We start from the raw sequence: 11,803 nt of genomic DNA, 5'->3' as shown, positions 1-11,803 counted from the left end.
AAAAAAGGGTTCAGTAGCTTCCATGCTTCCCCATGGAAACTGCCTCTTTAGGAGCTTGGTAAGATGGGGCTTCCACCGATCAAACCTATCAACATGTGTCTCAGGTAGGTGCAGTTTTTTAAAGCATGGATGAGATGGATCGCCCATTCATTCCAACCGGGCAAATTGGTGGTTTAGTGAAATAAAAGAGAAAAATAGAAAACTGAAGTTATATAAATTCATCTATCAAATTTTTTCTTTGATACTTCTAAGCTAATAGCGAATAGAAAAATAGATTTTTGCTAAGTGAGAGAATGTTCCTAAGGTCTACATAGAAAGGGTAGGATGGCCTATTTCCGACCAGGAATGGGATCGCACCTACCATTTCTTGATCCAGATTGGTGATTTTCCTGTCACTAGTGGCGGATGCATTACTGTCGCATCATGGAATATAAACTTAATAATCAACCATTTGTTCTCAATCTCTTGTTGTTCCCAATTGCCAAAGAATTTCATTGAGTTAAAGGGTATTTAAAAATGAAATTTTTATAAGTCTCATAGAAATTGAGAGAAGCCAATGCTGATTTTGGTAAAAGCATAACAGAGAAACTTAGTTCCTCACTGAGGAACAAGGTACACAACATTTGTACAGTCCATTTTTATGTCATTTGATTACCATGAATCAATTAACTTTCTTATATGCTTCACTTCCACATAAACATATATCTTATAATGGTGCACATGCCACCACCCCACATGAGGAGGGACATCAAATTCATAAAGATAATGGATGATTTTTATTGAGAGAGAGGATGGATCCTATGGGCATGGTGGGGCAAGTTGGTGGTATTTGTACTTCAAGAAGGAGAGAGAGAAGATCCTAGAGGCAAGTCGGTGGTATTTGTACTCCAGCAGAGACTTCGTTTACATTGGTACATGAAGCAGTTGAAGCTTCCCCTTGGTCATTGTACTCCAATTTGATGTCATCGAGCTCAACATTTTTACAAGGGAATGCCCTGCTGCACAAGAGATTCACTGCGACTTTTGAAGTCAAGGTTCCTCTAATGTTCTTGAAACTTATATTGTTGATCTTGACTCGTGAGGGACCTTGCAACAAAGGCAAGAAAAGGTTTGTTCAAAATGATATCTTGTTTTTATCTCCAATACATACAACTATATGAAATGAACCTCTCTCTCTCTCTCTCACTCAACATTTTTGGAAACTCAATATCCTTACTCCTCAATGCAGTAACTTTTGTTAAGAGGTATTTTAGATAATTAATGAAGGCTGAGCTAGAAATATTTCATATAAACAAATGTATTTGTTAATTATTTTCTGGAATGATATCATCATCATGAGATGTAATACTATTCACATGGGTAAATGACATCATCTACATAGAACTCTAATTGCTTTATGAAAATAGTACCATGATCTTCTTTTGGTATATATATGTGCTAGTATTTTAATTGGTACTCTTTCATGATCTTCTTCTGGTATATATAGAAGCATAAGGGCAGTATTCTTGATCTATTATGATGGGGTTGGCCACATTATTCATCACTATATCCTCATATGTGAAATTGGAAGCAGAACTGCGGTATGAATCTTCCCAAGTCTTGATCCTCAAACCATTGGTGGTGCCTGAGATGGTGTAGTTCTTCACGTGAAGCCCTTCCACATCACCCTCCTTGGGACGCTTGCCCAAGCTACCAACACTGAAATATATAAAGATGTTCCCATGAGCCTCAATCTAGTTTTTTGGTTAAGTTAAAAAGGTACATTAGATTTATTCATTTCTTTTTACATTGTTCCAAAACCTCTTCTAATCCTAATCAGGAAAATGTTTTAAACAAAGCAAAGAAAAAGTTGCAGTTCACCTAATTCCATGTCCTTGTCCACAAAACACATTGTTAAGGGTTACTTGGGTGCTGCCAGGACCAAAGGAGATGCAATCATCGCCGGTTCCAATTTGAGATCACGAGATCGTGATGTTTGACGAGGATCCAATATGAATGCTGTCAGTGTTGGGGCTGTCAGCTGGTGCTGAGATCTTGATCGATTAGGCCTCCATATTCTTGCAGCCAAACAATAGCATGTGAAAGAGCTTGCTATCCACTGAATGTATGCCCCTTATAGCCCTGCTTGTAACAAAACTGAATTTCAATGACTGCATAAAATTTCAAGTACCATGAACAAACGATAATAATTGTCAATGAATTCATGTCTTACAAATTGAAAACACAAATGCTAGTCTTTTGCTTTTATTGTCACAAAAGCAATATCTTTAGTACAATAACTAATTTTAGTCAACATTTATATGTATGTGAATTGTTGAACCAATGACTTCAAGGTTGTAACAACAAATTCCCTTTAACTAAACTAAAAACTAGATCCAACAATGTTGGAAGTTGGATAGCTAGAACAGTCTTATAAATAGCAATAGATTGTAGGAGGAAGATTATTTGTACGGTAGGGAGGAGTTTGCAATGGGCCTTCTTAGACACTGGTTGAGGCTCCATGCAGATGCTCCTTGACCATCGAATGTCCCGCCCCCAGTTACCACGAGGCCATCTACATATTGGAACACAATCCACTCGTCGGAAGGGTATTTGCTCATATCTGTGGAGTCCTTCACTTTGTCCTTCACTTGCACCACCATGGGAGAGGCATTGGGCACGGACCCTTGAACAGGACTAGACCAACGAGAAATGTTCCCTCGGGGATCACAAGGCTTGATGGTCCTTTCCACTCACATGCTTCCTTTCAGGCTGCCCCGAAAGCCTGCAAAAATTTCACTCCACCTTAAGCCAACTAACTCGAGCTTTCAAAAAACACAACATTGTTATGCCATTGCAGTGCCTTGGGGCGATGTCGTTATAAAAAAGAAATGGCAATAAATAAATGTTAAGAATGAGAAAACATTATTTTTTTTCCCTTTTCAAAAAATGGAAGTTTTGTATTTAATAAAACCATTATAGGAGGCTAAGGCTTGCTTTCCCAAAAACAAAAATAAAAAGAAGATTTTTTAATAAACAGAGTGTTCTAAGAAGCACTTAAATGGTAGCTCTTAGAATAAAAAAGAACCAACCAAGTAGCTTACTATTATGGGAATAGGGTTGTGGTTGTGGTGGTAGTATCATCTGAGCTCCAGTTAAAAGTTTTGACCTTCATTCTAACCAACGAATTAAAAAATTGACTAGTTCTAAAAACAAGAATGGCCTTGTGATCTCCGTTGACCTACCCAAAAAAAGAAAGTTTCTTACCACCATCCTCCCCATTCTACTTTAGTATTGACAGTAATGTGTTGGTGTCCAGCCTAGCAAGTGCTCAGCCCAACTGCCATAGCAGAGGCCCAACCCCTTGGAAGAGTCAATCTCGGTGTGTTACCTGGCCCACTGTCAGCCTATATCTGAAGGAAAAGTATACAATAACGTCATTTACTTTTGGTACAAGGTAATCACAATTAATCTTGACTATTGGATATGAAATTGGATGGCTACATTTATTCCAATGACCAAGCTCAAACTTCAAAAGAATTTTTTTTTATATTTGTACCACACCCAAGCAATCAGATTTCACATTGAATGGTTATAAGTACTTATGACCTCCTTGTATCGAAGGTACATGGTCTCTTTCTATACAATCCCATTGGTAAAACAGAAAGGTTACGTGGCCCCTACCCTTATTGTTTAATATAACATAAGATATAATGATTATTTTGATATTAAAGAGGATATAATAAACATCAAACTATTGGCATTCACTTTAATTAATTGATGTAATACTCTTTTTGTGTTGTCCTTGGTGCCATCAACAATGGCGCTAAATTGCATCACATTGAACACTCTAGCTGAGGAAGCCTCCACAACAACACATGCCATGGCCAGGAAAATAACACAACACACCAAAACATATTTTTTGGAGTTCTTTTTGGTGTAACCCATGCTTTTTTCCTTTAGTTTCACCTATCGATGTGTGTGTATGAGAGAGAGATGGTTTGTGCCTCATGGAAATGTAGGTGCATATTTATAGAGAGAACCACTACTACCAAACCATCCACGTTGCTGGATGTAATTTTTAGAGTTACAACTCCCCAACTCCTTTTGTTTCTTCTCTCTCTACACGCTGTTGGATGCTATTTTCAGAGTTACAACTCCTCAACTCCTTTTGTTTTAGGCTTTTAGCTGTCTTCTCTCTCTCTTTCTCTCTCTCCCTCTCTTAAAGTAGATGATTAAACAATGCAATTAAAATTGTAGTGGTACCATATCAAACTAGATGCATTTAGGGCTTGTTTGGATATCAAATAATTTTACCTGGGATAGATTATCTTATTTGAAATTAATAGAAATTAATATACTCAAGATACTATTGGTTTGTTATTGTATTAAATGTAACATTACTTAAGGGTGCGGTTTGTATAAACCGAGGCTCTAAACAATCAAAGTAAAGTACACCTTCAAATAGTATATGTAAATGTGGTATCACGACTGGAAATCTTTATGATAGCCTTAAAATATAGTTTCATCTTTAATTATAAAACTTTAAGGCATAAAAAATAATGTAGATCGAGTAGATCTATGAAAACTTGAAAATCTTGAAACTTAACAGTCCAAAAATGTATTACAAGATGCACTGTTTTGAAAATTGCAATCCATTTTTTTTCCTCATGTCCATCGAGATGACCAATTTGAGGATATTTGAGAATCAAAACAACCTCTTTTAGTGAAAATTTTTAGGTGCGTCCTAATTTGATTGTTTAGAGCCTCACACTTGTATAAACGTTTTTCATTATTTAATAGGATTGTATACAATGAGACTAGTAGTAATCTTTATTACAAGGAGGTTACAATAACTCCTACTCATTAGATATCAAATTGGATGGTTTGGCTTAGTCACAAAGTCAGATAATTTTTTTGTCTTTTGAACTTTAAGTCTTTTCAATTACACTCTTACAATCACCTAATTTGAAATCCAAGGGATAAAAGTGATTGTGACCTAGTATAAAATATAAATAGTCTTTACGTTTACTTTTTCTTATGAAAAATGTTTATATAGAGCTGAGGCTCTAAACAATCAAATTAGAGTGCACCTCAAAAATTTCACTAGAAGAGATTGTTTTGAAGCCCAAATATCCTCAAATTGATCATCTTGACATCAAGAAGCATGGACATGAAAAAAAAATGGATTTTAAGTTTTGGAAATAATGCATTTTGTAATGCATTTTTGAATCGTCAATTTTCAATATTTTCATGTTTTCATAGATCTGCTCGTTCTACATTTTTTTTTATACTTTAAATTTTATAATTAGAGTTGAAATATATTTTAAGGCTATCACAAATATTTTCAGTATTGAAACCATATTTCTCAACACTATTTGAATGTGTGTTTTACTTTGATTGTTTAGAGCCTTGGCTCAATACAAACCAATCCATGTTCACCAAATAAATAGTAAATAGCTATTTACTTACTAAATAGCTTTTCTTTTCCCCTTATTCTTTCTCTTTTCCTTATTCAATTTATGGGGGCAGCATATTACAATGTCAATGCTAATAAGGTAGAGGGCTACAATAAGCTCCCCAACTAGCATAGTATCTTGTCCCTAGAATGGACAATCTTTCGCAATCCAAAAGAGCAATCCTATACAAGGGAAGCCTTTGCATTTGGCACCCCACGCACTGTGATATTCCTAGGCCTCTCATCTAAATAGATGTTTGGGATAGCTTCAGTTACGATGTTGTTTATAACTAAATCCAGAGAGATCTCCAATGAAACCTCGCTGAATTTATGCTTTCAACAAGTTAAAAATAAAGACCAGTAGAGATGAGTGGGATCCGTCTAATTATGAATAAAAAAGAAACCAGATCTGGGGAGATGAGGATTCTTTAAGAACCGTTAGAAGATCCGGTTCAAAATCGCGAAAATCCAACTAGAAAACCCTAAAACTAAAAACAAACTAAATTAAACTAATTAAATCAAATTGATCTAAAAGTTAAATTCAATTATTCTAAAAAAATAAAGAAATAAATAATAAAAGGACTTACCTAGCCGGCTTCCCGACACACCCGAAGACCCAGAGTTGTTGCCCGTATCAAGATCGCGGGTTGTTTACACCGTGCTCCTCCACTTTTCTTCATGAAGATGCGTAGGTCTAGTTCCCTAGGGCTTGGGTTTGTCAATGAAAATTTGGTCTAGTTCCTTAGGGCTTGGATTTATCAGTGAAAATCTGGATAGAGAGGCTTGTATTTATCAATGAAAGTTTGGATAGAAGGCTTGCACCTAGGGCCAGGGTTTCCCAGCTCTATGACGTTAGGGTTTTAGAGGTCTTTTCTAGCCTATGGGATTTTTTTGTATTTTGTCTGATTTTTGGGGGATTTTCGATTTTTTTTTTTAGGCATTTTTTCTCTTTTAAATTTAGTACTTCATAAGGGTTTAAATAGAAGTAGGTCGAGGGTAATTATGAAAACTCTAAAAAACTAGTTTTAGTTATCTTAAAAATGTTTCTAATTATCCTAGGGAAATTTGGGTCAAAAACATATTTATCAGAAAGTCATCCCTTCAAAACAGTTTGCAGAAGCTTCCAAAAAATTCTAGGGCATTCTAGAATTTCTGCAACCAAAAAATTCTAGGGCATTCTAGAATTTTCGCAAAGACCATTATGAAATTTCTGCTAAATAATATTGTCCGGATCATAATTCTCAAACGGTTAATCAGATTCAGATGATTATTGGATCGCTGGAAAGCTTATGACCTCTTCTTCAATTTAGTAAGAAAAAGAGCCATAACACGGTGCTGGTCCCCACCTATGTAGGGTCCTGGGAGGGGTGAGCTGGAGACAATCCTAACATTTGGCTTCTTATACACAAAGTGGCCGCTCTCAGGAATCAAACCCATACTCTTGTGCTGGCTACCCAAGCTTTTTACCGTCTAACCAAGTGACGACCCTTCTTCAATTTAGTATTATATTTAACTTAATTTGGTTTATTTTAGTAGGGGATAAACGGATACGACTTTTGGGTGTTGACTCTAGGTTTCAGGTTGTCAGATCGATGTTCGGGTTGGTTTTTTATGTTTATTGGGCTCAAGTCTATCTATAATGATTATTTTTGGGCTTGAATAGGTTTGAAGTTTGGATTTTATGCTTAAAAGGGGGACTAAGGTCTACTAGAGTGTTGTGGTTCCGGGTTTAGGAATTCAGAAAAATTTTAACCAATTCCAAAAACTGGGTATATACATTGCTCTTGTACGAACATGGATATATGTGCACTTGAAAAAAGTGGGTTCACCCCTTTCTTTAGTTAAAAAAGAATAGGTTCAAGGCTATGAAACATGAACACATATGTCTGCGGGTCTGACTAGGCGTCGACTTCGGTGGACAAAGACATACGGTCAATAATTCTAGAAATACCTACTGGACATCTCTGAAGTGTCTAAACGGCTGGCTGTTTTTGGATATATCTTAATCTTGGAATTGGGTATTTTTTATTTTTAATGAGTAATATTTTATTTTGAAAAATAAAAAATATTTTAGCATAATAAAAGTAGTTCAGCATATAAACAAAAATATTTTTATTTTTTATTGATAATGCGAGTGGTATGATCATATAATTTTGGATGAATGCATTGGAGATAAGAAATTTTTTACCACATAATCCCTAACAAATACATTTATTTCAATAAAATATTTTATTTCACTAAAATATTTATATCTCAACATTCACTAATTATCTCAAATACCATTTAACAAAATTTATCGCACTAACGAGTAAGGGTATCGATTTTCAAAAACTGTTGAGAGAGAGAGAGAGAGAGAGGTTCATTTCATATAGTTGTATGTATTGCAGACAAACCCAAGAATTCATTTTGATCGAACCTTTTCTTACCTTTGTTGCTGGGTCCCTCGCTAGTCAAGATCAACAATATAAATTTCAAGAGCATTATAGGAACCTCCACTTCCAAAGTTGCAGTGAATCTCTTCTGCAGCGCGGCATTCCCATGTGAAAACGTTAAGCTCGATGACATCAAATTGGAGTACAATAACCAAGGGGAAGCTTCAACTGCTTCGTGCACTAATGTGAAGGGAGTCTCTGCTGGAGTACAAATACAACCAACTTGCCTCTAGGATTCTCTCTCTCATTCTTTGAGTACAAATACCACATACTTGCCCCAGCATGCCCTTAGGATTCATCCTCTCTCTCTCAATAAGAATGTTCCATGATTTTTACGAATTTGATGCCCCTCCCCTCCTCATATGGGGTGGCGAAATGTGCAATTGTGCACCATTATAAGATATATGTTTATGTGGAAGTGAAACATGTTTTTCAGGGAGGAATTGAGTTTCTCTGCTATGTTTTTACCAAAATCAGCAGTGGCTTCCCTCTATTTGTTTGAGACTTATAAAACATCGTTTTTAGACACACTTTGACTCGATGAAATCTCTGGCAATTGGGAACAACAAGAGATTAAGAACAAATGGCTGACTATTTAAGTTTATATTCTATCTTGCGACAGTAATGCATCCACACACCAGAGATGGGAAAATCACCAATTTGGATCAAGAAACGATTGATGCTATCCCATTCATGGTCGGAATTTGGCAATCATACCCTTTCTACGTAAAAACCTTAGGAACATTATCTCATTTAGCAAAAATCTCTTGTTCTATTTGTTATTAGCTTAGAACCATCAAAGAAAAAATTTGAAAGATGGATCTATATAACTTCATTTTTCTACTTTTCTCCTTTATTTGACTAAATCACCAATTTGCCCGGTTGGAATGAGTGGGCGATCGACCCCACTGATCCATGTTTTAAAATATTGCACCTACCTCAGATACATGTTGACGGGTTTGATTGGTGGAAGCCCCATCTTCCCAAGCTTCTAAAGAGGCAGTTTCCATGGGGGAGCATGGAAGCTACCACCTCCTCTTTAGATATTATTTTGGAGACTGTGGGAAGAGGTAGCTTCAAAAATACATCTCATTAGCAAACACGAGGAGTGTTGCAGTTCTAAGATGATGCTGCGTCAAAAGCCGCGAGTTCGTGTTATCAAATGCGTCCTTGAAATATATTGGAAATATAGCTTATCAAGGCCTAATTTCCATTCAGTGGGAGCAATTGAGACATTGAAATCTTGGCGTCTTGTGAAATAGAGCTTATATTCTTTTACCTTGAGTACGCATAAGGTATCGAGAGTTCACGTGTTAATAAAGCAATTTCTTAAGGCGGTGTGAGGGTCATCTCCTAATCAGGATTTTATAGGTTAGCTTCATGTTTAGCTGCAATCGGCCAGGGCTTGAAGAATCCAAGTGAGAAAAATAGAACCCGAGTACTTATTGAGTATTTGCCCTGTATAGAATGGTCAAGACTTATGGGACATAAGTTCGTATCATGACACGAGACCATTGCATGACATGTACATTTTCATTTCATATGGGAAGCCACTCTTCCAAATGCATTATCCGAGTTTGGAAGAGCCAATGCATATATGCTTTGAGAGGACCCCTATAATTGAGTTGGATCATGTCCCACAGGGGTACACTTATAATCCATTGAGAGCCGAATGATCGGAAATTCTGGCTCAGTGGCTTTGATATGACCAATTATGTGTCCCTGCTTTAGACTGTGGAACATAGGTCTATTGGGTCGATCTGAGACTCAACGGAATATCATTCAGGACTAGCTAAACGGAGTACTCCGATACCTATAATTATTAGCCTGAGATCTTACTATACCTTTTGTCCAATTTTATAATGATGAGAAAAACCTAATAATTGCTCAAAAATATTTTAAATATTTATTGTGAATTTTAGAGAATTTTTCAAAATTTTATTTGCTAAAAAATAAGGGTTTTTATACTGTTTGGCTCAAATTTCACTTTAATCCTGACCTGATAATGCTATGTGGCGTCCGAGTTGTCATAGGACTGCCACATGGCACCCCACACCTCACTCTAGGATCACCCCTCAGCTGGACACTGATCCCTAGGCGAGGGAATAGATTGGCATTTGGTTGCTTGTTTTAAAAGGGATTGCGTTATGGTGTCTTGTTATATATTGTTATATTTTGTTATTTAATGTTATAAATTAAAGCCCCATTTTTATCACATGTCTTAATTAACTCACACATGGGTCATTGTTGGCATGTGTGAAGTTTAATTAATTAATTTATTTGATATTAAAGAGAAAATGTAATTTCAAATTTGCGTTGAAAAATATCTTCACACACGTGTGAACGAGACATGATCTTTAAATTGATTGGTTTGAAATATTAGATCTACAAAGTGATTGGCTTTGATAAAGAAGAATATCTCCACATGTGTGAGCTTTGCCAATTACTTCTTTGCCCTCTAGCCTTTGTGGTTATCTACTCTAATACATTATTAAAAAAACTAAGGGTATTTTTGTAAAGCCATATTGGATACAATTGAAACAAAAACTTGGGCCAAGGACAAAATGGTAAAGTAGCATAACTTAAAGTTAGGGTGAGTGATAATGACGTGAAATCCTATCTCTTCATCCTAGTGGTTGGATGGGGATGGGTGGCTAGGCACATTAGCCTCTCATGTGCCTTTGGATTAGTGCATCAAGGGTGTTGATTGAATCCAAAGTTACACCTATATTATAAAAGCACATCAAGAGATCTCAAATCCTAACTATCTCAACTCTTCAACTATTTTGGAAAATTATTATTCCACTCCTTCTTCTAAGGTTTTGTGAGAGAAAATTGAAAAGAGAGAGCTTTTAGAGTTCCATTAATGGTGATCTTGATGGTGGTCCTCCTTTCTTATGCTTAAGTTCATAGTATGCATTTATCAAGGTAAACTCCATTGAGTTTTCTTTTCTCATAAGATCATATCCTTGGCATCTATAGTTGCTGGAGTTTTGAATATAGAAAAGTTTCATTGATCTTAAAATCCCCATTGGATCATCTTTCTCATCATGCTTATTCATAGTATTGTCCTTTATGAGTTATAGTCTATATGCATGAGAATCAATGATCATGCATAGTATCATTTAATTAATTTGCTTCAAACCCATCAAATAATTTAGTCTCAGAGTGTCACTCCATTTTTAGAAATTTTGCATCACGTTTTTATCTATGGGAGTTCATAATCTTTCCATACAAGACTGTTTTGGTGGTCCGAGGGACCACCATGGGTAGTTTGGTCATAACTCTCATGTTCTTTATCTGATTCGGTTCAAACCTGTTGCATTATGTTTTAGATGGTAATGCCAGTGTATTGAGATCTTAAGAAGTGATTTTAAGGTGTGTAATTTCTTCCTATTTTGATTAGACACTCTTGTGAGATTGAACGACTTTTGTACAATCCAAAGGTACAAAATTAAGTCCCTATAGGGCCCGATTGCGTGGCCTCAGCACAAGGGGTTCAAAACATGGCTTCCTTATTTTAATTTGGCATTATAATTCCCTGTTTAGTTGATTGTGTTCTTTAGAATTTTTTTAGATTAGTTGCATGATGTATTTAAGTTTTGAGACATAGTTTATGTAATTTGTGCTATGAAAGTATAATTTATAAGCTAGTCTTGCTTTATATGTAATTGCCTCATAAGGGGTTGGTATTTGAGTTTGTTTATAGTTGGTTATACTATACTATAAATGGTTGTAATTGTTATGTAAAAGGATTGTAACTTATTCACTTAGCTTGGCTTTTAGCAAGTGGCTTGTTGAAGGTGTCCATTTTTTTTTTGCTTGGAAATTTACTCTAGTCTTTGTATCCACCATCAATTGGTATCAGAGCTAGACTCATTTACACCCTCTTTTAGGGTCTTTAGAGGGATTATAGAGTGCCAAGTAGGAACCT

The 11,803-nt window shown here is 35.9% G+C and overlaps 1 long non-coding RNA gene across 2 annotated transcripts; it reads right to left on the bottom strand.

Annotated features, from left to right (window-relative positions):
* Nucleotides 1-486: 486 nt before the first annotated feature.
* Nucleotides 487-6,695, bottom strand: LOC105421003 (uncharacterized). Of its 2 annotated transcripts, XR_016045711.1 has the most exons (6): nt 6,025-6,695; nt 3,247-3,392; nt 2,452-2,764; nt 1,861-2,121; nt 1,410-1,698; nt 487-1,086 (listed from the first exon to the last, which is right to left on the bottom strand). It is a non-coding gene; the product is annotated as an uncharacterized LOC105421003 (long non-coding RNA). The 2 variants fall into 2 exon arrangements; XR_016045710.1 differs by having other exon boundaries at nt 487-1,698.
* Nucleotides 6,696-11,803: the final 5,108 nt, after the last annotated feature.

The sequence above is a fragment of the Amborella trichopoda genome, chromosome 12 (assembly GCF_054954075.1).
Source record: "Amborella trichopoda isolate Santa Cruz 75 chromosome 12, AtrichopodaSantaCruz75HAP2 v2.0, whole genome shotgun sequence".
Lineage (NCBI taxonomy): Eukaryota > Viridiplantae > Streptophyta > Magnoliopsida > Amborellales > Amborellaceae > Amborella > Amborella trichopoda.
Note: the sequence above shows the minus strand (reverse complement) of the source record. Positions and strands in the feature narration are given on the sequence as shown.